The sequence below is a fragment of the Balaenoptera ricei genome, chromosome 15 (genome assembly GCF_028023285.1).
Source record: "Balaenoptera ricei isolate mBalRic1 chromosome 15, mBalRic1.hap2, whole genome shotgun sequence".
In the NCBI taxonomy this organism is placed as follows: domain Eukaryota; kingdom Metazoa; phylum Chordata; class Mammalia; order Artiodactyla; family Balaenopteridae; genus Balaenoptera; species Balaenoptera ricei.
The window spans coordinates 55423433-55449675 of NC_082653.1; the positions used below are offsets into that span (position 1 = coordinate 55423433).

General features: G+C 49.4%; 1 protein-coding gene across 14 annotated transcripts in view; it reads left to right on the forward strand.

Moving 5' to 3' along the window:
* RBFOX1 (RNA binding fox-1 homolog 1) overlaps positions 1-26243 on the forward strand; it is a 2209300-nt gene that overhangs the window by 566445 nt on the left and 1616612 nt on the right. Inside the window, exon 1 of one of the 14 annotated variants that reach the window (XM_059898916.1) lies at positions 12792-12802. The exons of the other annotated variants lie outside the window; for them this stretch is intronic. The gene's annotated coding sequence lies outside the window, so the exon portion shown is untranslated. Of the gene's footprint in view, positions 1-12791; positions 12803-26243 lie in introns of those variants that run through there. 14 annotated transcript variants of the gene reach the window in all.

Sequence of the window (26243 nt, forward strand, 5' to 3'; positions counted from 1 at the left end):
TTTGGAGGTAAAAACGTTCATGCATATGCTGCTCTCCCTCTCCAAGCCCGAGTGGGGAGGATGGCATTCTGCTATCCGTGGTTGAAGCTCCCTTTCAGAAACATAACTGACCTGCTTGTCCTGCACATGCATGTAAAATAGGGGAACGTGAGGGACTGGGGGCCCCTATGGGACAAGACGTGTGTCCTCCCCAGATCAGGTGCCTGACTTGGACGTCCTAGGCGACAGGACACGTGAGCTGAGCACAGAGTGTGGGGCAGGCATTCCTGGCAGGGCAGAGCAGGGCGTGCTAGCGCAGCTGCACACGGCTTTGTGGGACCTGCACACGCATTGATCAGCTTTGTAGGAGACGGTATCTGATTAATTCTGATGCGGAGGACTGAGGAAGCTTAGTGGAGAATCTGGGATTTGCGGACCTCAATCCTAGCACAGCCAGATTTTATGGGTGTCAAAAACCTGGCCTATTTGTTTCAAAGCATCCATATTCCTGCCCACCCCGACCGCCCCCCCCGCCCTTGGATCTACTGGATCAGCATCTTCAGAGACAGAACCCAGGAATATGCATTCCCAGCAAACCACCCCCCACCCCCGCCAGGGGATTCCGAGGCAGGTGGCCCTTTGAGAAACATTGGAATAGATGGTCTCCAAGGACCCTTCTTTCTCAAGGTCTTATGAGGAAAAGAGTCTCATCTGCCACCCCGCTAAAACGTGTTTCCTGTCACCCATTTTAGTTCTTGATTAAACTCAATTTGGCAAGTTGTTACATCTGATTACTTATTCATCTTCTTCTGCAGTCTTTTTGTGGTGACAATTGATGACAAGCTCCTTAAGGAGCCACGCCCATAGCCTCCTGTCCTCCCCCCGCACCATCCCGGGAGATACCCCTAACCTGTCCTCTCTCCACTTCCTTTGGGTGTTGGGGACACAGTGATGTCCAGGGAAGACAAGGGACACTGGGGGGCCGAGGCTGCTTGGAGGAAGGCTCTGGGCTTCAAGTTGAGAGCTCAGATTAGTCCCTGCCAGAAGTTGGAGCATGAGGCAATTTAGCAAATTGTAGCTTGCTGCAGATGTCTAATTAGTCATGAGGCTGGGGGGGTGACTGACGTCTGGGGAGTGGAAGGGCAGCTCTGTCTGCTGCTGCCGCTGCTGTGGCTACTGAGGGAGATGTGGGCTCTGCAGCTGGGGGCAAGGTTGCTCCAGGAGAGCCAGACTCCTGCCCGGAGAGCTGGGCCACCAGGAAAGAAATGCAGTGGGCGGGGCTCTGGGTATGGGAGGCCCAGGTGGACGATGGGGAGCTGAGAAGCTCAGTCTGGGGGGACAGGGAGCCGCTGACATCCTTTGTCCAGACAGCTGGGAGCTCTGAAGGCGTTTTACTCTGCTCATGTCCAGGACACTGGCCTCACTGTGCCCCAGATTGCGTTACTCTCCTTACACCTTCTTTGCTCCTCCTCCTCTGTGCTGCCCATGTCAGTGGATGGAACCATGATCCTTCCTGTTACTTAGGACCTGTTACTTGATACTTCCTAATTCTTCAGCCTCCACATCCAATTCATCGCCAAGTCAGCCAATTGTACCTTCTGAACACAACTCAAACCCACCTCTCCATCTCTCAATGCCAGGACTTAACCTTGGCACTGTTGACATCTTGGGCTGGGTATTCTTTGGGGGTGGGGGGGGGGTGTCCTGGGCACTGTAGGATGTTTAGCTGCATCCCTGGCCTCCACCCACTAGATGCCAGTACCACCCCCGCTCCCAGTTGTGACAACCTGAAACGTCTCCCATCATTGCCAAGTGTCTGGGAGGGCAAACGCTCCTGGTTTGAGAACATGTTCTACATCAGCCCAGGCCACCTCTTTCTACCCAAGGATCTTTCTCCCTAAGTTCCAGCTTCCTGACTTGTCTCCCGTCTCCAGCCTTGCTTCCCCCAGGGCATCCTCCAACTGAAGCCAAAGGGATGTGTCCCTAATGGGAACTGGATCATGTGATGCTCTTACCTACGACCCGCCAGTGGCCCTGGGCACCTGCAGAAGGATCCATATTCCCTAATGTGATTTGGAGGTGTCTCAGTATAAGGACCCTGCCCACACTTCCGGCCTCATCATCTCCCAGGGTCCTTCTCACCTGCTCTGCCTCAGCCCCACTGGACTCCCATCGTCTTCCTGACCTCCCCTCTTCCCCATCTCCCACGGAGACTTTGCATATGCTCTTTATATTCCAAGCCTCCTGGACTTTCCTCAGTGCCTTGAGTACACACACTGCTCCCTCTGCCCGAAACACCCTCAAGGATGTAGCCCCAGTTGTCCCAGGGTAACAAATTATGACAACAGTTTGTCCAGCTGGCAGAATCCTAAGCGATCATATTGGCCATGTGGTTTGTTCTTTTGTCCCCATCCAAATCTGATCAGAGATGGCTTTCTCAGAAATTACATAAGCCTCAGAATCACAGTGATTCCCAGCTCCACACCCACATCTCTCTGCTCTCAACCCCACCGGCTACCACCCACACCCTCTTGTTGGGGCAGGAGGAGGTGGGGAAATGCCTTTTCGGGAAAGCCGACTGGCCGATGCCAGTGTTCTCCTCTATCTTGGGAGCTTCCGGCCCCTCATTTGGGAAAAATGTGGCAGAACTGGAGTTTTCTGGGTCTACTTCCAATTTTGGTTTATTTCAGGGCTCCGTGTGATTCCAAATGCACCTCATCTGTCATTATCTGTGTAATGTTGGGTTTTCCAAGCAGACTTCATGAGGGCAGGGAAGACCATGCTCATCTTACTGATCACTGCATCCCTGGTATTTACCATGATGTCTGGTGTGAAGTCTGTTCCCAGTAAACACCCTTGAACTGATTGGAGTTGAGGGTCTTGTGGGAGTCAGGGCAAGGCTCTCGGGGAAGGCTGGTTCAGATTTCCGCTTCAAAAGAGACAACACAGGTCAGCATTCAAGATACTGGACTCTGCTTCTGGGGCTGTGACACTGGCCAGGTCACCTTCTCTCTCTGGATCTGTGTTTCCTTATCTGAAAAACGGGGAGTTGGATGAATACCTACATTCCTTTCAGCTCCGATGAGTGCCAAGTCCTGAAGCAGGCATGACACAAACCACCTCAAAGAACAGTAACCATCGTAACAGTTCACATCGACTAAAGCCCCTTCTGCAGACTACCTCGGTGAACACTCTCACTAGCTCCAGCACGTAGTTCTCTTATTATTCCCCTTTGGCAGATGAGGAAAAGGATGTCCAGAGGCGTCAGTTCCTTTGTTCACAATCTATTAGAGAGGCGTGTTTCTCATCCAGGAAAATTTGCACCCCAGGGGGCATTTGACAGTATCTGGAAACATTTTTGGGGTCACAACTTGGAGGAGGCAGTGCTCCTGACCTCTAATGGTAGAGGCCAGGGATATTGATAAACTTCTTATGAGAGCCCCTACAGCAAGGAATTATCTGGCCCCAAATGTCAGCAGTGCTGAGGATGAAAAACCCTGACTTAGAAGAGCTAGACTCACTTAGACTCAGCATATCCAGTTCTAGATTCCATGCTCTGCACCACATTTTGGCTGGCTAAGATGCCAGATAAACCTCTCCACCCTCTGCTCAGTACTCACCAGGGAGAAAAAGTCTTATAAAAGTCACAGAAAATCATGGGACTTCCCTGGCGGTCCAGGGGTTAAGACTCCACACTTCCACTGCAGGGGGCACGGGTTCGATCCCTGGTTGGGGAATTAAGATCCCGCATGCCACACGGCTAAAAAAAAAAAAAAAAAAAAAAAAAAAGTCACAGAGAATCAGAACCAGAAATCTAATATCTCTAACTGGGAGGAACTAAGTTTTTTCCAAGACCCACTTTCCATCAAAAGCTATATTCTTGGCTTTGGCCATAATTCTTTCAGCCTCTTTCCCTCCCCAGCCATGATGTGTCTTATTGGCTTTATCTGGTCCTGACTCACTAGGTGGAGGCTTCCTATAAGCCCCCCAACCGCCACTGCCCCAGTACAACTCAGGAGATATTTATCAAGTGCTCCATAAACTAGAGTGCCCTGAGCTGCACACAACACACGTGGCCAACAGAGGCTTATCAATACAGGCATGAAGTGTCTCACTCAACAAGAAGACTGGAGTCAGGTGGTTCTAGGACTAGTTCAACAGCATCAAGAATCCAAACTTTGCTTCAGAATTTTGCTTTGCCACCTTCAGCACAGACTTTCATCCTCATGTTCATGGTTTCATGATCACAATATGGCTGCCACAGCTCCAGGCATCACAACATCCCACTGTGTTTCAAGGCAAGAAGTGGGTGAGTGGAAGCTCTTTCTTCTTGAAGCTCTTTTTATCAGAAGAATTGCTTTCGGAGAAGATGCCGTCGCTGGCAGTCCTCCCCGTGCAGCTCGTTGGCTAGAATCAGTCTCCCTAGGCTTTGTCAAGACTGAGAAACTAAGACAGTAGAGAAGGTGGTTGGGAATGACTGTTGGGTAAACAGCCAGCAGTGTCTGCCATAAGCTCCTGCTGTGTGCCAGAGACGCTGCTAGACCCTGGGAATAGTGACCAAGACACTCATGGTCCCTGGTTCACAGTCCATCTAATATCTAACTTAGTAACACTCCCCTTCCTCAATTTCCCCACAACCGAAGTTAGAAAAGAGTCATTAGGTTCCTGCCATGTTTTAGAAACTGACCTAGGCCCTGTGTCACGAACCAAGTGACAAATACAGGACAGTTTTCCGGCACCTCAATCCCAGCCTCCTCTTTCCTCCCCGACCTCCCTGCGGCTCTGTCCTTATGTGAACCAGAGGCAGTACATCTGCACAGCAGTGAATCAGACAGCTTTTCTAAAGAGTCTGGAAGAACAAAGCCGTTCCCAGAGAGGCGGCACCTCTCCCTGGTGTCTGACAATGCAGGGGACGAGACTGGGGCCCCAGGGGATGCTCCGCTCTGCTGAGGAGGAAGCTGCCGCCCGCCGGCTGGCCTGAGGGTGACTTGGCTTTGCACCTCTCTCTTCTGTGCCTTTGGTTCACCTAGAACACAGCTCCCCCTGTGCTGTCAGTTTTTACATAAACACAGAGCTCTTGGATGGAGGAAGGAACTCCTGGGATGAGAATCTGGGCTTCACATATGTGAGGTGATGACAAAGGGATGGAAACTTAGGTTAGTTAGAAGTGGGGCCCGTGGTCAAAGTTACCTGGAGGCCCATGTGGGCACAGCAGAGGGAATGAACCCTGTAACAGCAGGTGGGCTCCAATGAGGACAGGGCCACCTACCTGGGGAGGCAGTGAGTTCCGCATCCTGGGAAACACGCTGGCAAAACCTGGAGGAGCGCCTCTCAGGGCTGCCCTGAGAGAGAGCTTGGGCTGTCACAGGGCTTCCTGCAAACGCGTCACGGTGCCTCTCTTGCTCCTAAACGTCCTGGTCTCTTCCACGCTCCTTGGCCGTTGTGGGAGAGCGAGCTTCCTGCCCTCGAGAGCGTTCCTCATGCTGGCCGCTGCTTCTCAAGGAGGCTTCAGGGGGCACCTCCCCAGTAGGTGAGGCCTGTTGAGAGTGTGTGTCTTTTAGAAAGCGTTGCCTTCACCTGGGTCAGAAGCACTTGAAGGAGGGGGAAGGAAGCGGAAGCCTCCATGCGTGGAGGATGGTCTGGACGCCTTTCCTTTCCTGTAGGTGCTTCCCCCTCCTCCTGCTCCCCAGCCCAGAACCTCTCACCTGCCAGACGTGAGAGCCCAGAGGGGACCCCAAGCCCAGTCACACTCTGCAGGTTTACAGGGGTTCATTCTTCATTCCCAGGTGCACGGCTGGGATGAGAATGGGTCAGGGTGGTGGCCTGGCATCTGCCTTCTCTGTGACCCCTTGGTGTGATAGTTTGAATAATTACGCCTCCACATATGTCCATGTCCCCAGAACCTGTGAATGTTACCTTACATGGAGAAAGGGACTGCGCAGATGTGATTACGTTAAGGATCTTGAGTTGGGGGATTATCCTAGATTATCGAGGTGAGCCCAGTGCAATCACAAGGGTCCTTATAAGGGGAAGGTGGGAGGAGCTGGGGAGAAGGTGACATGGTGATGGGAGCAGAGACTGGAATGTTGTACCTTGAAGATGGAGGAAGGGGCCACAAGCCAGGGAATGCAGACAGTGGCCTCTCGGAGCTGGAAAAGGCAACGAAAAGGATTCTCCTCTCGAGCCTCCAGCATGAGCACAGCCATGCCAACACCCTGACTGTTGCCCAGAGAGACTGATTTCCGACACCTGACCTCCAGAACTGGAAGAGAATAAATTCGCATTGTTTAAGCCACTGAGTTTGCAGTAATGTGTTGTAACAACAATAGGAAACTAAAGCAAGTGGTTAGATCAGGGATTGGCAAACTTTGTCTTGGGCCAACTAATAAATATTTTAGGCTTTTAGAGCCACACAATCTCTACGGCAACTACGCAACCCTGCCCTTGTAACATGAAAGCTGCTACAGACAATATGTAAAGGAATGAGAGTGGCTGTGATCTCGGGTGGCCTCGGCCTGTGGCGGCTTGAAGCAGGATCTCAGTTCCCCAACCAGAGACTGAAGCCAGGCCGTGGCAGTGAGAGCACTGAATCCTAAGCACTAGACCACGAGGGCCAGTGGCTAGTGACAAGGTCCTGGCTTGTCTGCTTTGGAGAAATGAATTTCAACAAAGAGACGGAAAGTAGTGAAACAAGTAAAGTGTTTACTAGGAGGAAAAAGCATACGTGTGGATAGACACATGTGGGTGGGCACAGAGAAAGAGTCCCACCTTCATGGAAGTTTAAATCACTTACACGGGGCAATTCTTCCGGGTTTCCTCTGACCAATCATCTTGGTTTGCCTGGCTCTGGGTCCATATTTGGTTTAGCTCAGGGTCCTCCCTTGTGTGTGTGCACATCTCTTAGCAAGATGGATTCCAGCACAGAGGCCTATGGGGAGGTTGACACCACCTATTTTGGGGTGGCGCCCCCTCCCTTTTTTGACACCTGAGGAGCCTTTCTGCGCATGTGTAGTCAGGGAGCCCTCCTTGACCTCAAGAATGAGAAATACTTGGTCTCTTTATCTTGTATCCAAGCAGGACTCCGCTCCTCCTTGCTCCTGTGATTATCTTTATCTTGGAGTATCTGTCCGCAGGGGACAAGTTCCAGCTGCTCAGCCTGGGGCCTATCTATCTCCTGCCTCAGCTGTGTTCCAATAAAACTTTATTTACAAAAACAGACAGCAATGGGAGTTGGCGGCCTGTGGGTTAGGGAATGAAGGAAATTGCCTTGTACTGCAGGTCACTGTTCAGGCAGGTTAGCAAGTGCTCCCTAGTTGATTTGCAAAGACCCCTGTAATAACTATGGTACATAATGACATGGGTTGAGTGATTTCCAAGCATTGCATCCAGCACTTTATATAGATGATTCCACTTAACCATCCCACGCACTGTATAAAATAGGTACCATTACACCACCAATCCCAGATTCAACGGCTGAGAAGCAGCAGAGCCACGATTTAAACCCACAGAGCTGGACCTAGAGGCTGTCCTTTTAACCACAGCACCATACTTCTGCTCAAGTAGCTTCAGACTCTGAATAATCCACCCATTTCTCCATGGTATCCTTTTCCAGAGAGGAGGGAAGGATCTGAGAGAATGGTTTCCTCACCTTGCCCCTCCCACAAAAGGTTGCCAGATGTAGCAAGTAAAAATGCACGATGCCCAGTTACCTTGGAATTGCAGAGAAACAATAAATATTTGTTAAGCATAAGTATGTCCCATACAGTATGAGGGACATACTTACATTACTGAAAAACCTTTGGGACTTTGCTGGTGGCACAGTGGTTAAAAATCCGCCTGCCAGTGCAGGGGACACGGGTTTGAGCCCCGGTCCAGGAAGATCCCACGTGCCGCGGAGCCACTAAGCTCTTGCGCCACAGCTACTGAGCCTGCACTCTAGAGCCCGTGAGCCACAACTACTGAGCCCATGTGCCACAACTACTGAAGCCTGCATGCCTAGAGCCCGTTCTCCGCAACAAGAAGCCACCACAATGAGAAGCCCATGTGCCGCAAGGAAGAGTAGCCCCCGCTCACTGCAACTAAAGAAAGTCCCCATGCGGCAACGAAGACCCAGAGCAGCCAAAAATAAATAAATAAACAAATTTATTTTTGAAAAAAGAAAAACCTTTGTTCACTGTTTATCTGAAGTTCAAATATAAGTGGGTGTCCTGTATTTTAGGGGGCAACCCTACTCACACAGCCTCAGGGACCTGGTTCCCTGCCCACTACCAACCAGGTCTGGTGCAGCCCAGTTGTCATTTCAGCCAGGATCAAGAGCTTCCTTCTACTGACAGACAAAAAGAGGCAGCAACCTCTTTAAATGTGTCTGCTTTAAATACACCGCTCACCGCTCATTCCCTCGGCCGCCTCTGCTCAAAGTCCAGAGTCCCAGGTATGATTTGAAATAAAACACCGCTGTGTCTTTTCTCTGGGAAGGGTCACAGCCAGGCCCCACCTTCCTCTTTCTCTGTTCCTTCAGGTCAGGTTGGGAGATGGTAAATCTCTTCCCAGAACCATGGACTTTGCATGTCAGGCTCCTGGAGGGAGCTCTTCAGAGAGAAAAGGAAAGGGAGCCACTGAAATCGAGTTCAGAGTTGTTAGAGGGAATCGTGTTGAAAAGGCGCCCCAAACGTGTGAACTGCAGCTGTTCCCAGCACTGAGAGAATGGCGATGATTTTCCTGGCGAGATGCAGGAGATCATCATATGAGAAGTAGTTAAGCAGTAATTTAACATCGTTGTTCTGCTGTGAGCTGATGTGAGCTGCTTCTGGCAGGAGGGTTTGGGGGGAATTGGTTCTCTCTGTGGGAAATCACAAAGCTCTTCCATTTGATTTTCATTTAAATCCCTGAATGTTTGGATGTAGGTGTTCCTTCATTTATTCATTTATTTCATTCATTCACTTATTAAGCACCTCCTATACGCTAGGCACTGATTAATTTCTCTTCCTAAACATTTGTTGCAGGTATTCATTCATTTTTCATTCATTATGAATAAATATGCAGGCATTTATTCATCAATTTATTAAGCAAATGTTTTCCAAACCAAGCGCATCCCTGGCTCTGTGCTAGGTGCCGGGGAGACTTAGATACAGAAATTAATGAGGCCTGTGCTTTTCCTTCAAAGAATTGATTGCCCAGTGGGGGAAGTGGACATCTAAGCAAGTAAAGAAAATACAGAGGGTCAGTCTGATAATAAGAACACGGTGGGATTCCATTTACTGAGCATCTACTATGTACTAGTCACTTTATCCCCATTATTATTTATAACACATCATACCCAAGCCATTCCTTGAAGCAAGGTACCATTAACATCCCTATTCTGTGGGTGACAAAAGAGAGGTTCTGAGAGGTAGAATACCTTGCAGCAAGCTACGCAGCTGTAAGTGACAGAACTAAGATCCAAACCTCAATCAGAGTCCAAGCGTCCACTCTGCCATGTTGCCTCAGGCACAGATGGGAGAGAAGAATGCAACAGGAGCAAACAGAAGCAAGTAGCAAGCTCTGACAGGGGAGTCTGCATTGGGTTCCAGAAGCTGAATTTAAGAGTTTTGCCGTCAGAGGAGATCAGGAGAGCTTTCCTAGGGAGGAGAACATAACATCTTCAAAGAATGAGGTGTTTGGGTGCTGAAGGAGGTAAACGAGAGACTTTGGAGGGTGCAATGTGGGAACCCAATTCTGGGCTGCCCAGCTGATCTAGAGTTGGTTTGTTCTGCTGCAGCAAAGGGTTGAGAGTCTGAGGCTCTTCCTAGGATGAGAGCTTAGCAATTCAGAGAGCCAGCCATCACCCACCCGGAAGCCCGAAGTGTACACAAAGGACAGTTGCCATCCGTGTGAAAGTTTCATCCACCTTACTTGGAAATCTCAGACTTGGAACCTCCACCCACACATCAGGGCAGAATTGCCAGTAAGCAATGATGTGTACTGCATTTTAAAATCTAGTTGGTGTGGCTGATTATATATGCTGTTCGCAGAGCCCTGGAATAAAGTTTCTCATCCCGCAAGAGTCAAGGCTGGTCTCCAAAGTAATTGGCATTGCATTATTGATAAAGGTGTTGGGCCACACGAGCCCCACGGAATCCATCTCCCTCCCTGACATCGGATTCCTCCGTTCACCTTGGGCATGCGTGCAGCTCCGGAGGCACAGGTTCCTTCACTCATTGGCAACTTCAAAATGTGTGCTGTGTCCAAGGGAAAAAGAAAGGGAGGGAAATGAGCAGTGTGTCAGTTTTGAAATATTTGTGCTGAATTTTTTTTAAAAAGGGGACTTCTGTCCTCTTGTGCTTTCTCTGCCATCTTAGAAAGTAGATTAGTCATTATTAAACATTTTGAAGTGGAGTAAAAAAAGGGAGAAGTTTCCAAGGGCACGCTGCAACTTTGGTCTTAACAGAGCCGTCATTGTCAGGAGCCGACACAAAGGCGGCTTGCGTTACACATGGAGATGCTGGTAATTAGACCCGTTCCAAAAAGAAACAGCTCTGTTCCTTATTTGCCATTAAGAACAACCAAGAGTTTATTTGCAGAGAATTGGGTTTAATTCAATTAGCAGGAATTGCGAGGCATTCGCAACACAAGGTATATTAGCCTGGCACTTGGTTTGTAATAACACCCAAAAAGCGTTTAAGGAAAGAAAAGCTAATTTTCCAAGATACTTCTTCTTCTTTTTTTTTTTTTTCCTTTTTTCCTTTTCAATAACATGGAGGGTTTAGTCCAAATTTCAGAGGCCTGTATTCCCAAATCCCTTAAGCTTTAATTAAGGATTAACAGAGCAGCAGGATATGGAGAGGGACAGGAAAGCTTTGCCATGGAATCAGTGCCAAGGGGGAGACAGCACTTGTAGTTTACAAAGCATTTCCACAACCATTATCTGCTTTGAATATTCATTTCCTTTTCCTTCTGGGCCAATTCCCCAGCCCTGGAAATATTTCTCTCCCAGACTGTCTTGAGTTTCAGATCTCGGCTCGTGTGTCTAAGTCCATGGCCAGCCTGACCGTTTGGTTTAGGAGATGCCCTCGGGAAACTGGTGATGGTGGATGCAGCTCTGACCTCCACCTTCCTCCAGGTTTATGGCCTTAGGCCATTGCCGAACTTCTCCAAACTTCAGTTTGTTTTTCTTTTTCACCCCCATCTGTAACTCTGCTATCCAACTTGGTGGCCACTTTCACCTGTGGCTAGTTACATGTAAAGTGATTAAAATTCAACGAAACACCCAGTTCCTGGGTTGCACAAGGCACAGTTCAAGGGTTCAGCAGCCAGTGGCCGGCGTTTGCTGTATTGGGCAGCTCAGGTGTAGCGCATTTCCATCTTTGCTGCGCGTTCTTGGGACTGCAGTCTATGAAACGGGAGACACCTGCCATCGTTTGAGGGCAGAGAGGGAGGAATTTGGTGAGAAGAGGCACAGCAGGCATGTGCTCATGACAAATGCTCACTAATAGCGTCTGTGATGAAGGAGGGGGAACGGGAGAGAGAGAAAGGGGGCACCCCCATGCTCAGCTCCTGCTACCTTCCTGTTCTTTTTTTTTGATGTAGACCTTTTTTTTAAAGTCTTTATTGAATTTGTTACAATATTGCTTCTGTTTTATGTTTTTTTTGGTGTTTTGGCTGAGAGGCATGTGTGATTTTTAGCTCCCCGACCAGGGGTCAAACCCGCACACCCTGCAGTGGAAGGCAAAATCTCTGGGCCACCAGGGAAGTCCCAACCTTCCCGTTCTTGACACACATGATCGAAAGAATAATGGAGCAAGAGTTATGGAAGGGAGAGAAACTTCTTTTAAGCATATTTGATGTGCTCTCTTATCTGTGTCTCTTATAATTCAACAAATATTTATTTGGCGCTTTTTCACACATTCCTCACAGTAACCTAGTGAGGAGATTTTCTGTCCCCCACTGGACAGGTAGGTGGGGCATTGGAGGCTCAGGCAGGTGGCATGGGGCACCCAGGCTGCAGAGCCGGAGGACATCCAGGGGGCCAGCAATGTCCTACTTCACAGTCCTTACGCGATGAACTACTTGGTCTCTGAAGGGACTCCAGGGAGTCCCTCTGCCTGCTTCACTGGGGACTGGGAATTTCCTTGAGAGCAGTGGTGGAAAGGGAATGCTTTTGCAAGTAGCCCAGCGGTGCACACAAACTGTCTCATTAGCCAATAAATCAATTAGTGCATTAGGGGGGCCCAGGCCACACAGAGCAGCCCGGACAGTCAGTCTGTCTCTATCCCCTTAGCCAGGGCCTGCAGATCCCAAGAAGGAGAGATATGACAGCCTCCAGGGGGGCGCATAGACCTGGGAGCCTCTTAGAGCCTGGACCAGGGAATCCCACGATGGCTGTGTGAGGGCCAGGTGATTCTCTGGGAGTCATTAGACAAATGAAATCGAATTTCGTGATGGGTTCACGGAACCTCGTGGACTAAGAAACACATGACTCTCAGGAGGAAAGCATATTAGCATCATCTTGGCAGAGATGCAGCCACTGGGAGAAGGGGGAAGGGCACTTAACTGGGAACAGGCGAGACCTGGATTCCACTTCCAGCTTTGCAGCTAACTCACTGCACGGCGTCAGGCAAGCCATGTAACCTTCTGGTCCTCAGTTTGTAAAAAAACAACAACAAAAAATTGAACAGATCGAAGAAGAGATGCTGCCTGCCCCGAAGGATTAAAACACATTTGCAGATGTTACAGGAGAGACATCCATTTCCAGGTTACAGGAGCTCCACTGCTGTTTGTAAGGAAAAATGACGTGGACATTGGTGGACATTTTGGAGTCTTACCGAAGGCGGAGGTTTTGTTCAAGGTATGTCACGGTGCTGCCTAAAAGCTGGTGGGATAACGTGGTTATGAGTTGCGTGATGTTTGTTCATTCATCAGCTTGTCCTTTCTTGGTATTTTCAGTAAAGCTAGCTGGTGCTAGGAGCCTGACTTACCTGCCTTCGCGTCCCATACCAAGCCTTCCAGCTGTGGGGCCCGGGGCCAGCTCTTCTGTCACAGCTTCTTGTCCCGTGTCCGATGAATTGAGATGGCAGCCACCTCTTAGGGTTGTCATGGGGGTCAAACAAATCAAGACCCATAGGGTTTTTGGTCAGAATAAACTTTCAAACTACATTAGCCGATAGTATCGCCAGCTAAGTGCCTTTGATAGTTGGCACTGGAGTGCACTCTGGGATAAGAGACTAAGTAAGGTGTTACCGGGTCCGTGAGGAGCTCATAGTCTGGTGCAATGGCTGTGATATTTTCTGGGGTCGGAAAGCCTCTTTATAATTAGATAAAAGCAATGCGTCTCCTCCCCAGAAGCACACACACATACAAATGTGATTCTGGGTCAGGAACCACCAAAAGCCCATAAACTTGAAGTTTTCAGGTTAAGAGACTGGTCTAGTTTGGGACTGTGGATTAACCAATATTTTAATCTTGTGCAAGAATCTCTGTTGTGGCGATAGGAAAGCGTTGGTTGCTGTTGGAGTTGGTAGGGGCAGAGAATGCTTCCTGGAGCACCTGATGCTGATTGAGTTGGAAGAAGCGAGAGTTCATTAGAATAAGTTGGGGTGGGCGCAGGGCAGGAGCTCCAGGTTCGAGAGACCACAGTGTGCGAGGCTAGGGGAACAGGAACCTCAGGTAAGAACCCTTGGGTCTCTGGTCTCCTGTCAGGAAGAAGAGGGCAGAGTTCATTGGAGTCTCTCGGGGGTCAGAGATAAAGTAACGTTTAACTGGTATTTCCAAGGTTAGCTTCCTGCACGGAGGAGGTCCCTGACTTCGGGGGTGACATGGATATGGGTAATGGCGGTGACAAGTCACCAGGTGCTTGATCCAAACAGGAGTCTTGAGGCCACCTGAGTCCCCGTGGGGATTTTGTTGACTTTGGGACACGTTTGTGCACAGCGTCCCTCACTCAGCTAAGTCATTAACCTCAATCCTGTCTGCCCGCCACCAACATCCTTGTCTTTGGTTGAATTCCTAGAAGCAGACCCCGAGGTAAAGCTTTGCATGCAAGTGGCTTATATGGGGTGTGGTCCCAGGAAGCAGTTGGAGAAGGGAAAGGGAGAGAGGGTGATGGGGAGGCCAATGTAGGTGCGTGACGGAGCAGGTCACCACGTGTGCAACTGGAGCTCAGCCCCAGTGGGACCCCTGGGCAGTGCTGTGGGCCGCGTCTGAGCCGTCCACCTAGGGACATGCAGGCTGTCCCTAGCTGAGGGTTGCTCCCAGGGCCACAGTGCCAACACCCTTCCAGCCTGCTGTGTGCACGAGGAAGCACACTCCTGTGGTCAGAGGAGCTGCCAAGAGAGGCCGACAGGAGCTGCATTAGGAAGACCTTGGCTCGGGAATGGCGAGGGGATGTGAGTGAGGTACCGATGGCCCTGGAACAGCCATCACCGCCAGTCCTGCCTGGAAGGCGGGGGTGGGGGGCGGGCGAGGCCCGGCTCCGGCCGCCTCGGGAGGCCTCTTCTCTCGTGCACTCCGCCCCCTCCTCACTCTGAGGCACCGGCCCGTGTGTGCTCCAGTGATTATTTATTAGCATCTCCCCGACGCGCAGCTTCCCTGCAGCCCTTGTGTGATCCTAGGCAGAGCCCTCTCCTCCCGTGTCTTTGGAGCTTGGAGCCGAACTGTCACTTGTTCCCGAGAAGTAGACACAGAGGCTTTTTGTTCCCCTCGAAGCATTTGCAGCTACTCCCAGTGTAGCCCAGCGGGATCATTCTCAGAACTTCAACGCAACGTTGTATCTCAGACTTGTTTGCCTTTGCACATCATCTGCTCACAGGTGTTTATCCTTTGGCTTGTTTCTTTTTCTAATTAAGTTTTGATTAAGTTTTGAAACACCTTCTGTCTCCACCAGTTCCCAGCCCCCCAGGTAATCCTGTTTACTCTGAACCCAGGCTGGGAACCTGGGCTCTCAATGGCTCTGCAGTCCCAGTGGCCGAGAGAGGATGGGGCTTTCAATTAACTGGTTAAGTGGTCTTATCCCTCTTATCCAGACAAGAGAGGATGATGCTTGGACTAAGCATGTGGGATGGAGAAAAGCGAGCGGATCTGAGATATCTCTGGAGGGGCTGGTTGGAGTGGAGGCGAGGGAAGAGTCAGTGCTGGAAAGCACCTTCCAGAAAGCAGATGGTGCAGACGTTGTGGTGTGTACTAAGAACACATGGGTCCACATGCAATTCCATGTCCTTTGAACCAGTAACTCCATTCTTTGGAGTTATTTAGAGAAAGGAGGGAGAAGAAATGAACAAAAACACCAATTGCTAGTAGCCTGAATACTAAGCACTGTACTAGGTTCTCTAACAAAGTAGCAGCAGTGGCGGCTGCAGGAGAACAGTAACAGTAATTGTGCATAATCATGGCAGACAACACTTGTTGCCTCTTTACTCTGCACCAAGAACTGTTATAAATGCTTTATGGGCGCTACCAATTTACTCCTTAAAGAACCCTATATGGTCCCCATTTAACAGATAAGGAAACTGAGGCACAGAGAGGTTAAGAGACTTGCCCCAGCTCACACAGGGATGAAAGGGCAGGGCTGAGACTGAGTTTGGGCAGGAGACTCCAACGCCTGACCTTTCATCTTCTTCACTTACCACCTCCCGTGGACCTTAGACCAGGTGTGAGTTCACATTTGAGTCACCAGGCAGGAAGACAGCTCAGCCTGGGAGAGAAGGTGAGGAAAGCTGAGTTTTCAGAGGCTGGGACAGCAGGTGTGCAGCCCGGCTAGAGAATAACATTGGGTGTGTCGTCCTGCACTAGCCGCCTGGAACCTTCTCCTGCCTGTTGACCACAGCTTCCCTGGGCAGGGTGCACCCCAGCCACTTCCCTGTTCCCAGGCCTTCTGCATTCCTCCCTTCTGCACCCTTCGCTTGTGGACTTAGCCTCAGAAGTCATCCCAATACTCCTGGACTGTCATGCCAGAATCTATTATGACAATACTTCTCCGGATAGTTATCATTATGATTCTGAAGTGTGTTCTGCACCAAGCAGGAGGGAGCCCCGTGTCCGTCCAGATCAGTGCTATAGGTCATTGCTTCCCCTGAAACGAGCTGCTTTTCCCTCGCGCTCCGTGGGTGCTCTGCCTCTCACCTCCAAACGCCCACAGACGGCAGAGGTGCTAGCCCAGCATTTTGCCTGCGGACGTTTCCCCAAGCCTGGCCCTCCTGCCCCAACACGCCCTCCTCAGTTTCCCTCTGTGTGTTTTCCAAGGCGTTTTCCACTCTGCCAGTGGTGTCCTAGAACCTGCCAGCCCTGCCAAAGAAGATGAAATACTCAGGGGTCACCAGGCAGGGCAAGGCAATAAGAAAAGCAAACGGACAACAGCAGGCCCAGCCCCGCTGAAGCAATTACCAAGTTTCTCCTCCATTTCGAGATTGCAGCGGGGAGAGCAAAGATGGTGGTGGCGGAACATAAATTATGTCATCTCTGTGCGAGCAAAGGTTCTGAGCATTCCTTCATGCTGTCCTTTTCATCTGGGCTCCGTAAATACTGTGTCCTTTTAAAAGGAGTCATTGAACATGTTCATTCAAAGGTGACAGAGAAACCACAAGCGTGGTGTCCTGTGTGTGGGTGTTTTAAAGGAACTCTCCGTTGCTGGGCGGATTGGTGAGTGAAGGAGGCGGGGTGTCTTGCCCAGGTGTCGAGACTTTCTGAAGACTTGGAACATCACGTCTGCAGAGCAGAGACTCTGTACTCAGACCCACCTGAAGTCAAATCTCCCTCTGCCACTTATTAGCCGTACCCCTTGGGGCTAATTACCTCACACCGGACAAACTATTTTTAAAATTGGGAACAATAAGAATCTGCATTGAAGAGTTGCGATGAGGATTGAGATGATGTTTAAAAATACCGAGAACAGAGTTTTGTTTTGTTTTCGCAGCCTACAGGGTAATCCTTAGTAAATGTTAACTTTTTTATTATTATTAATAATATTGCATAAAAAGCTTCCTGACCTTCCAAAATCGCATGAGCGCTTGCCTTCAAACCTTTGTCCGTATCGTCCCAACAACCTAAAATGCCCTCCCTCCTGGCCTTGGGTCAAGTTCTCTAGAGGCAGAGCTGAGATGTGATTCTTGTGCAAATAATGAGTATTGAAGGAGTGCTCTGAGGAGGAACCTATCAAGAAGCAATGGGAGATTGGGACTGACATATATACACTAATATGTATAAAATGGATAACTAATAAGAACCTGCTGTATAAAAAAATAAATAAAATTCTAAAATTCCAAAAAAAAAAAAAAAAAGAAGAAGCAATGGCAGCAGGGTGAGGCAGTCAGCAAAGAGGTGGTTTGGCTGAAGTCAAGTCTCAGCCTGATCCCACAGGGAGTTCTGGGGTGTGAGTCGCACCACACAGTTTTAACACCTTGGAGCAAGCGAAATGTATGTTTATACCACTGTATCAGTCAGTCACCGGCTGCAGGCTGCCCCTGAGCAGGGAGGGGTCAGGGCTTCCCCTCTCTGGCATCTTTGGATAAGGTGTGATTCTCCAGAAGAAGTGTTGGCAGCCAACACTCACAGCAGCTGGGGGTGTGATGCACTGGATTGATAAAAGGGATCTGGGTCAAGTACCACCTTTCCCTTCTCAGAGCACTTCTACCCATCCTCCAAGACCTAGCTCTATGCCACCTCCTTCTGAGGACCCTTTCTGTCTTCCTTATTCTCTGCCCTTATTCTCTCTGGATCCAGGAGACTTCACTGTGGACACCTCGGTTATAGCACTTATCACACTGTAATGGAATTATATGTTTATGGATAAGACCTGCCCTAGCAAAGGTGACTGCAGATGTCAGAGTCATCTCTTATGTGGAGAGAGAAGGCAGTGATGAGGTGGTGTGAGCTGATTGGGGAAAACTCAGGGAGGGAGTGGGCACCCCAGGGTGAGAGATGGAGCCGCAGACTCTCCATTTCAGCCCCAGGTTGGGTTTTGTGTCCTGGAGTTGGGCAGCTCTGATCTCCCAGCCAGGTGTGGGAAGTGCCTGGGAATAGCTGGAGGGATTATAGAAAGTCAAGGGATTGCACAGTTAAATTTCCCAAAGGTGGATGACAGGAGTAAAACCTGGGGAATATGCTAGACCTCTGGCCTGGGGTGCAGCCGGCCCTGCCCCTCGCTTCCATGGGTTTAGCAGGCAGCATCCCATTTCAGCCTGAGTCAGACCCCAGGCCTGACCAGCTAATTGAATCATTTACCGTCTAGCTGTGCCTGACCACACAGAGCCTGCCTTGGTGATTTCCCTTGAGGATGACGTCCTTAACTGTAGCAACAAGGTCCTCCCTTTGGGAGATGGTGGTGACGGTTCGAATGAGCCCTCAGAAAAGGGAGACCAGCAGTCTGGGATTAGTCCAGCTCAATAGAGAGCAGAGATGCAAAGTCCTGGGGGTCAGGCAGTAGAGAGGCAAGATGGCATCTGGCTGAGGCTGTTGGGTTTCAAATTCAGGTTTGAAGCTGACCGGCTGTGTTACCTAGCATACGCTTTCTTGGCCTTTGTTTCTGTGTCTTTAAAATGGGGATAATAATGGTATGCAATTGAGGGCGATTAGTATTTGATGAGCTTCTACAGGGTTGTCTGGCTCTAACACTCGTACCATTTGGGGCCAGATAACTCTTGGTTGTGGGGGTCTGTCCTGTGCTTGTAGGGTGTTTAGCAGAGTCTCTGGCCTCCACCCACCCTAGAGAACAGTAACCCCCTATCCTCAGTATGACAACCAAACAAGTCTTCAGACATTGCCACCTGTCCTCTGGGCAGAAATTAGTCTCTGGTTGAGAACCACTGACTTACTACAGGTGAGACCCTTAGCAAAGAGCCTGGCATACTATAAATACCCAAACAACAGACATAGAGAACAGACTTGTGGTTGCCAAGGGGGGGACGGGAGGCCAGGAAAGGATGGATTGGGAGTTTGGGATTAGGAGATGCAACCTATTATACACAGAATGGATAAACAACAAGATACTATTGTATAACACAGGGAACTATAGTCAATATCCTGTAATAAACCATAATGGAAAAGAAAAAAAAAACCCAAACATTAGCTATAGGTATCAATATTACTGTTAGTATCCTCATCATCATCACCAGTAGTAACAGAACGTATTAGTGAGGATAACACCAGCCCCTGTTAAAAAGCAACCCCAGTTACAGTCCTTTAACACAATAAAGTTTATTTTTTGCTTCCATAGCAGTCCAATGCAGGTGTCCCTGGTGGCCTGCCAGCCCTCCACAGGGTGATTCCAGGATCCAGACTTCTTCCCCTTGCAGCACTCCCCTCCTCTCAGTCCTCAGAGGACCCCAGAAACATTTAGAAATGCCTGGGGAAATATTCAGAAATGTATTCAGAAGTGCGTGGAGAAAGAGAGGCATACCTGCCTCGTAAGCTCCTTGGCCTGGAAGTGACTTACATCACTATCGGTCACATCCCATTGGTGAGAACTAGTCACATGGCACTGTCTAGACGCACGGGAGCCTGGGAAATGTAGTCCCCGGCTGGGCAGCCATTTCCTAGTGGTGACTTCGTATGAGGGAAGAGGGAGCATGAATCTTTGGAGGGTGGTTAGTCACTTCTACCATTTATGAGCAGGAGGGTCTAGTGGTCCTGGAACTCTCCTGCCTGCCTCTGTGTGGTCCTCTTATGTTGCCTTCTGGTCCTCGTGACCACATTCTACTGCTCCTGGGTTCAACAAAAGGGAATCTGTTGGAATGGGGCTCTCAGAATCTGTAGGAAGGTGGGAGAACCAGCTTGGAAAGAGGCCAGAGCTAAACTGGCCCTGCAGCTCTGGGAAGCAGGAATATCCTCCTAGCAGACCTGGTCCTGGCAGAACCCCACCATCCATGGGATAAAAGCACCCCAGCCATTTGTTTCTGCCCTCACGTCACTGACTCAAGGGCTTGAGATCTCAGGAGAGAGGGGCCAGTGCTTTGTTATGTGTACCCCCTGCTGACCTGGGGATATTGAGAAGAGGCATCTGGTCCAGCGGTCCTCAACCCTATCTGCTCATCACTGCCACCTGGATAGCTTCAGTCCCCTCCCCATATCAATGAACCTAGAATGCCCGGGGCTGCATCCTGGGCAGTTGCCTTTTGTCAGACTCCCTGTGACCCTGAAGTGCAGCCAACGTTAAGAATCACTGGCTCTGCCCTTTCAATGTCTGAAGTGGGAAAAGGGGCCACTTCATTCCCTCACTGAGACTATGCAGGATGGGGGAGAGGCAATTTCTTGGAATAGAGATTGAGATGTTTCTAAGAAAAGGGATGAGCTGCTGGGCAACCCCCAGTGGTAAATGTCCCCCCCACCCCCCATCATAAATTGTGCTCTCCCCAGCATGAGGACACCCCAGGTCAGGGTGCGTTCCCCAACCTCCACCCGCCCTGTTACCTCTCCCAGCAGGATACACATTTTCAAAGATGACACATAGACACAAGGGTTATGGCAGCTTTCTAACCTAAAGGAAAGCATCTCCAGTTATGGAATTCCAGGCACTGGAAGAAATGAGATGGTGGGGGTTGCTGGGGCATCCAGGGATGTTTCCATAGCAATTTACATCTTACCACAAGGGCTTTGGAAGGAAGGGCTGTGACCCCTAGGGCACCACCGGGGCTGCTCTCCATCTGGGACTGAAATGAAGGAGGGAAGGGAAGGGGATTTGGAGTCAGCCCAACCTGAGCTTACATTCCCACGCTGACTCAACTGCTCTATTGCCTGGAAATTTTCCTAACTTATTCTGACTCTTAGTTCCCACAACATTGATAAGATGGTGATAATAGCGCCTACCCGGCAGGCTTTGAGGATTGAATGAGGGAATGTAACCAAAGTCCCAGCACAGTGCCTTACTCATGAAGTACACAAAACTCATCATGTTAGGTTTCTTGTCTCTCTGTTTTGTGCCATCTGGAGTCACACAGCCCAGCTTTGCTCTAGAATCACCAATCTCTGGGGAAGATATAGTTAGGAAAACGGGTAGAATATTTGAAAAGACTGGCAGGAACTAGATGGTGTCTAAAGAATAACTTTCTGTACACTTGTTTAGTAGTGAAAACTTGGAAAATACAGAAAAGAGAAAGAAGAAAATGAAATATCCAGTTTTACCTCCCCCCAAAAAACACTGTTAATATATTTTTTGTCATTTCCTTCCCATGTTTCTTCTATTCATGTTTTAACATAACTGAGATCATGTAGTACAATATTTATGTCATTTATGTTCTGGGTTTTTTTTTCTTCATATATGAGCATTTTCCCATGTTATTTCAAACTTTGCTGCACCATCACTTTTGTAGTCATATAGTGGTCCCTGAAAAGGGGATGATTCAGCTCCCTGACGCAATCCCCAATTGTTGAACAGCTAGGTTGTTTCCAATTGTTTTTTCCGTTACAAAGCATTATTTTGTGCCACAAACTTTTGATGTATTTCCAATTCATCCTTAGGAATGATTCCCAGGAGCAGAGTTACTGGTTCAAAGAGAAGGGGGGTTTTTAAAGATCTTTAACTGCATTTCCAGATTGCTGAGCTAAATTTGAAAACAGAACCATTTTAGGAGCCTTTTTAAAACTTGCAGCCTGGCCTCAAAAAAGCAACGAGGAGCTCTTTGGAAGGAGACGTGAATGGCGGCAACTTTTCCGAAAGATTCCAGGATGCAGGGTGGGGTGGGGGCAGGGCACAGGGAGCCTCAGTGCGCCCTCCTCACGCCCACCCAGCCTCCTGTCAGGCCTCCTAATTAAGCTTCAGATAATGTTTACAATCTCTCAGTGTTTGCCAGCACGTGTCAGGGTGACTGATGGGCCCATCACAGCTCAGACACCCATCAGCCCAGTGCTGGAACTACTTTAACCTTCCTTATACACCAACTTCAAGGGCAAACCAAGGGCAGGGATTCATCAGCCTCTCCCTCCCCGCTCAGTCTCCCTGCTGCAGCTCTTTCTACCCTGCATCTTCTTGGTCCTCTCAAAATTATCTACAAGATGGACCTAAGGTAGTTGTTCAGCACCACAAGTAAAACTGTTCTTAGGTTACAAGCTGCCAGCATTTTGAAGCAAGTGCATGTAAATATTTCATTTCTGACAGTGAGCATTATTAAGAGAAAACGTGCATTTTCTAGAAGAATTTTAAGAGCCGTTTATTCATTGGACATTCTGGAGCCTACGGAATTTGGCTTGGAGAGGGAGGGGGATGTTGAATATCATCTGTGAATGGGCTCTTTCCTTTTTTACACTCACATTTAAAAATCTGGGCTGAGTTCTGGCAGCTCCGCGGCTGGAACCAAGTCCTGGGCTAGAGTAGAGGAGAGAGATGGTGAGGAGAGGGGAAGCTGCCTGCTTTCAGAAATACCCCTTTAGGGGGTCTGTTCACAGGCTGCTCCATTAAACGCAGTGGAGCTCAAAACATCAGTGTTACGACTGCTGCTACTATAACAGTTACGACACCAAACTAACCGAAACTACGGTTATTCATTCTCAATCTCCAACTCTAGACCAGGCATTCCCATGGAATCTATGCCAAAAAGGCAGCGAGATAGATTTTTGTATCTGTTTTCCAAATGGGGAAACTGAGGCTCAGAGAGGTGAGGTAGCTCTCTCTTGGTCATGCGCACAGCTTGTAGATGGCAGCACAAGGATTTATAAAGCCCAGGTATTTCTGAGTCCAGAGCAATCCATATACGTTTTACCATCTGGAAATCAAATTGAGTGCTCTGAGAATCATCACTTGACAGTAAATCAAGACTATTGCACGTGCGGGCTTCCCTGGTGGCACAGTGGTTAAGAATCTACCTGCCAATGCAGGGGACACGAGTTCGATCCCTGGTCCAGGAAGATCCCACATGCCGCGGAGCAACTAAGCCCGTGCACCACAACTACTGAGCCTGCACTCTGGAGCCCGCGAGCCACAACTACTGAGCCCGTGTGCCACAACTACTGAAGCCCGCACTCCTAGAGCCCTTGCTACACAAGAGAAGCCACCACAGTGAGAAGCCCGCACACCGCAACGAAGAGTAACCCCCCCTCGCTGCAACTAGGGAAAGCCGCGCACAGCAACAAAGAACCAAAGCAGCCAAAAGTAAATAAATAAAATAAATAAATGTATATATGTATATATATATATATATGTATATATATATATATATATATATATATATATATATATATAAAAAGACTGTTGCATGTGGAAATGCACAAAGAACAGCACACATGCTTGTGAGATAAAACAGCTTGCTGTGTGCCAGGGACTGTGTCAAGCACTTTAAACATAGATTTTTTGCTTAATTCTTAGAAGAGTCTTGTAAAAACATACTTTCTCCTTTGTAAGTATGAAATTACAGGCTTAGAGAGGATACGTACCTTTTGTTGTGATCATCTACTGCTGTTAGCAAAGTACCCTGAAACTTAATGGCTCAAAATAGCAACCATTCATTATAGCTCAAGATTCTGTGGGTCAGGAATCTGGGCAGGGCGTGCTGGGCGTGGTTTGACTGAGGTCTCTTGGTGGTGTTCCGCTGGCAGATGTACTGCCTGGAGGGTCCGAGGTGGCTGGCACATTGGCCAGGGAGGCTGGAGGTTTGGGCTCAGCGGGTACCGTCGGTCAAAATGCCTCAAAGTGGCTGCCCCAGCATGGCGGTCTCAGGGTAGTCAGACCTCTGATGCGCAGCTGAGGGCACCCAGAGAGGCCCCCCAGGCAGCAGTGGAAGTGGCCGGTCTTTTAAGGCTGGACCAGAACTGGCACAACCTCCCTTCTGCCGTCATCCCCTGGTCAGGGCAGTTTCAGAGCCTGCCCAGATTCAAGGGTTGGGAACATATACCCCACCTCTTGACGGGAGAAGCGCCAGAGAATGTGTGGCTGATTTCAGTCGCCGCACATGCCCAGCATGGCACACCTAGAGAGAGGGAGGGGCGGGTTTGCAAGACTCAGCTGCACAACTTGCTTAGAATCCCTGGCGTCGTCCGGGGGTGACACATGGCAGGTAGATGCTGGAGACGCTGGTGCTTACTATTCATGACACAGCACAGAATCCGCACCACCGTGGGGAAAGGTTTCCCTATGCGCAGTAGAGAGAGAAATCAGCTCTTTCAGGTCAGGGAAGTGACCCTCTCAAAGCCCGCCCAGCCGTGGGGTGGCAGGAGCCCCATTTGTCTTGTTCCACACGCTCCATGCTGCGTCACCACCCTTTGATGATAGCACTTTAAGGTGTTCTGTATACACCAGTGAAAACAACCCAGAGATTCAATCCGTTCAAGGAAAGACTTGACCCAATTTGGTGACACATTCACAACCCTTTGCAGGGTGCTTTGGTCAAGGTGGCTAAGACATTTCCCGTTATCCCAGAACAGATCGTTAGGACCCCAGGTGAAGGCAGAGGAATGTTGAGCGTCTCTTACACTTGAAAGAGGGTCAGACACAATGGGTTCAGCCACCTCCTCAGATCTCCTTGAGGGGGGACAAGCCACCTCTGCTGTTATCAGTACTGACTAGATAAATAAGCAGAAGATCAGAGAGGATTCAGGGGAGAGAGGAGTTACCAGTGCCAACCTGAAGTCAAGCTGAGCTCCAAAGGGGTCTCTTGTAGAACCTGGGATGCCAGCAAGAAGAGGACTCGGTCTGCTGGTGTAGCTTCTTATCACCCCTTTCTGCTTATTCGAGCAGGAGGAGAAGCAAACAGGAGAGAGAGGGCATGGAGGAAGGGACAGCTTCAATCTCTGCTCTTGCAAAAGGACTTGTTAATTTCCTGTGGGTCCAGGGGATACCACAGAAGATCTGGGTTTGAGCCATGTGGCTGGTGTCCCCCAGAGGACCAGCTGCAAGGTGAGGGGACCTCAGCGACAGGAGACTGTGTTAGCTGCCAGAATTCCATCACTCGGAGATGTTGGGGGAGGTCAGGTGGAGGTGAGTTTTCTATTAGGGAACCGTGTAGAGGGCTCTCTGGCAAGGCAGTGCTGCAGTGAGGAGGTGTGGCCAGGCCTGCTAGCTCTGCTCTCCAAAACTATCTTCTCCTCTCTGATATACAACTTGACTACATGTCCAAACCCCTTGCCGTTGTGTGTGGCCCTGTGACTGAGCTCTGGCCAACAGGATGTGAACTGAAACGATGCATGACACTCCTGGGTCTGGTCCATAAAGACCACCCACTCGTGTTCCTCCATGTATTCTCCCTCTTCTGGCTTTCTGGTCACGGTGACCTGAAGCCACATATTAAAGATGGCAGGGCCTTTTTCAGCCTGGGTCCCTGAATGATTGTGTGGAGGAGAGCTGGCCTCTAACGCGTTCTCCCACCTAGAACTGCTATGTGAGCAAGAGATGACTATCCATGTGTCAAGCCATTATTTATTTGGTTCTGTTTGTTACTGTAGCTTTGGTGTCCCTGCCAATTACAGGAGGCCTGCACCCACAGGGCTGCCCCTAATCTACCTGTGCCCCGCAAAGGTGCCAGCATTTGGACATCTGTACAGAAGGCACCTATGACCATTGAATTGCCTGATAATCAGCATTGATAGCAGATGATTTTGTTTGTTGCATGCTCAAGTGGAGAGGAATGTGCCCTTTCTCTCTAATTGGTCTGCTCAGACCCAATGACAGAGCTGTTAAAACCAGAAAACCAAAGGGAGAAGAGGGCAAGAAGGAGAAGACCATTCATTCTCCCCAATTAATCCCTCTGGCCAAAGCCTGGCCAGCACAGTTGGGGGACTGGAGGAGATGAACATGAAATTGGACATGAGATGGAAGTTTTGCACTGAGCTAGACTGGGCTTCTCATGCCTGAGGGTGACTGGGAAGCTCTGGGTTTCCCTGAGATGTCCTTACAGAACTGAAAAAGGACACTAGATTGAGGGATAATTGGTGGAAAAAGAGAACCTTCATGTTGGTGTTGTTCTAGGTCAGAACTTTCCATAAAATAGTTCCATCAAAGCCAAGGACACCTGGCAGCCTGGCAGACTTAGTAGATGACAGGGCACAGGGATACATTTTTATTTGAGTGACTGTGAGTAGAAGAAATCACCAAACTGCTGGTGCATGAATAATATCCTCACTGGCCCGGAAGGCCTGTTTAGGTGACACTTGACTTCACAGATAAAGGGTTCACTGTTTGGTGTGAACGGTGGTGTCCTTTGCTGATGGGAGACAAATCTGAAGGCCCAACAGGGTAGTGTTTGAGGAGGGATGTGATGATTCTCTCTTCCTACCTGGCAGGCCAGTGTGGCATGTTCAGCACAGCCATGGGGACCTCATGGTGATTCCTACAGGAAGGAAGGGGAGAGAGGGAGCAGGAGGCAGAGAATATAGGT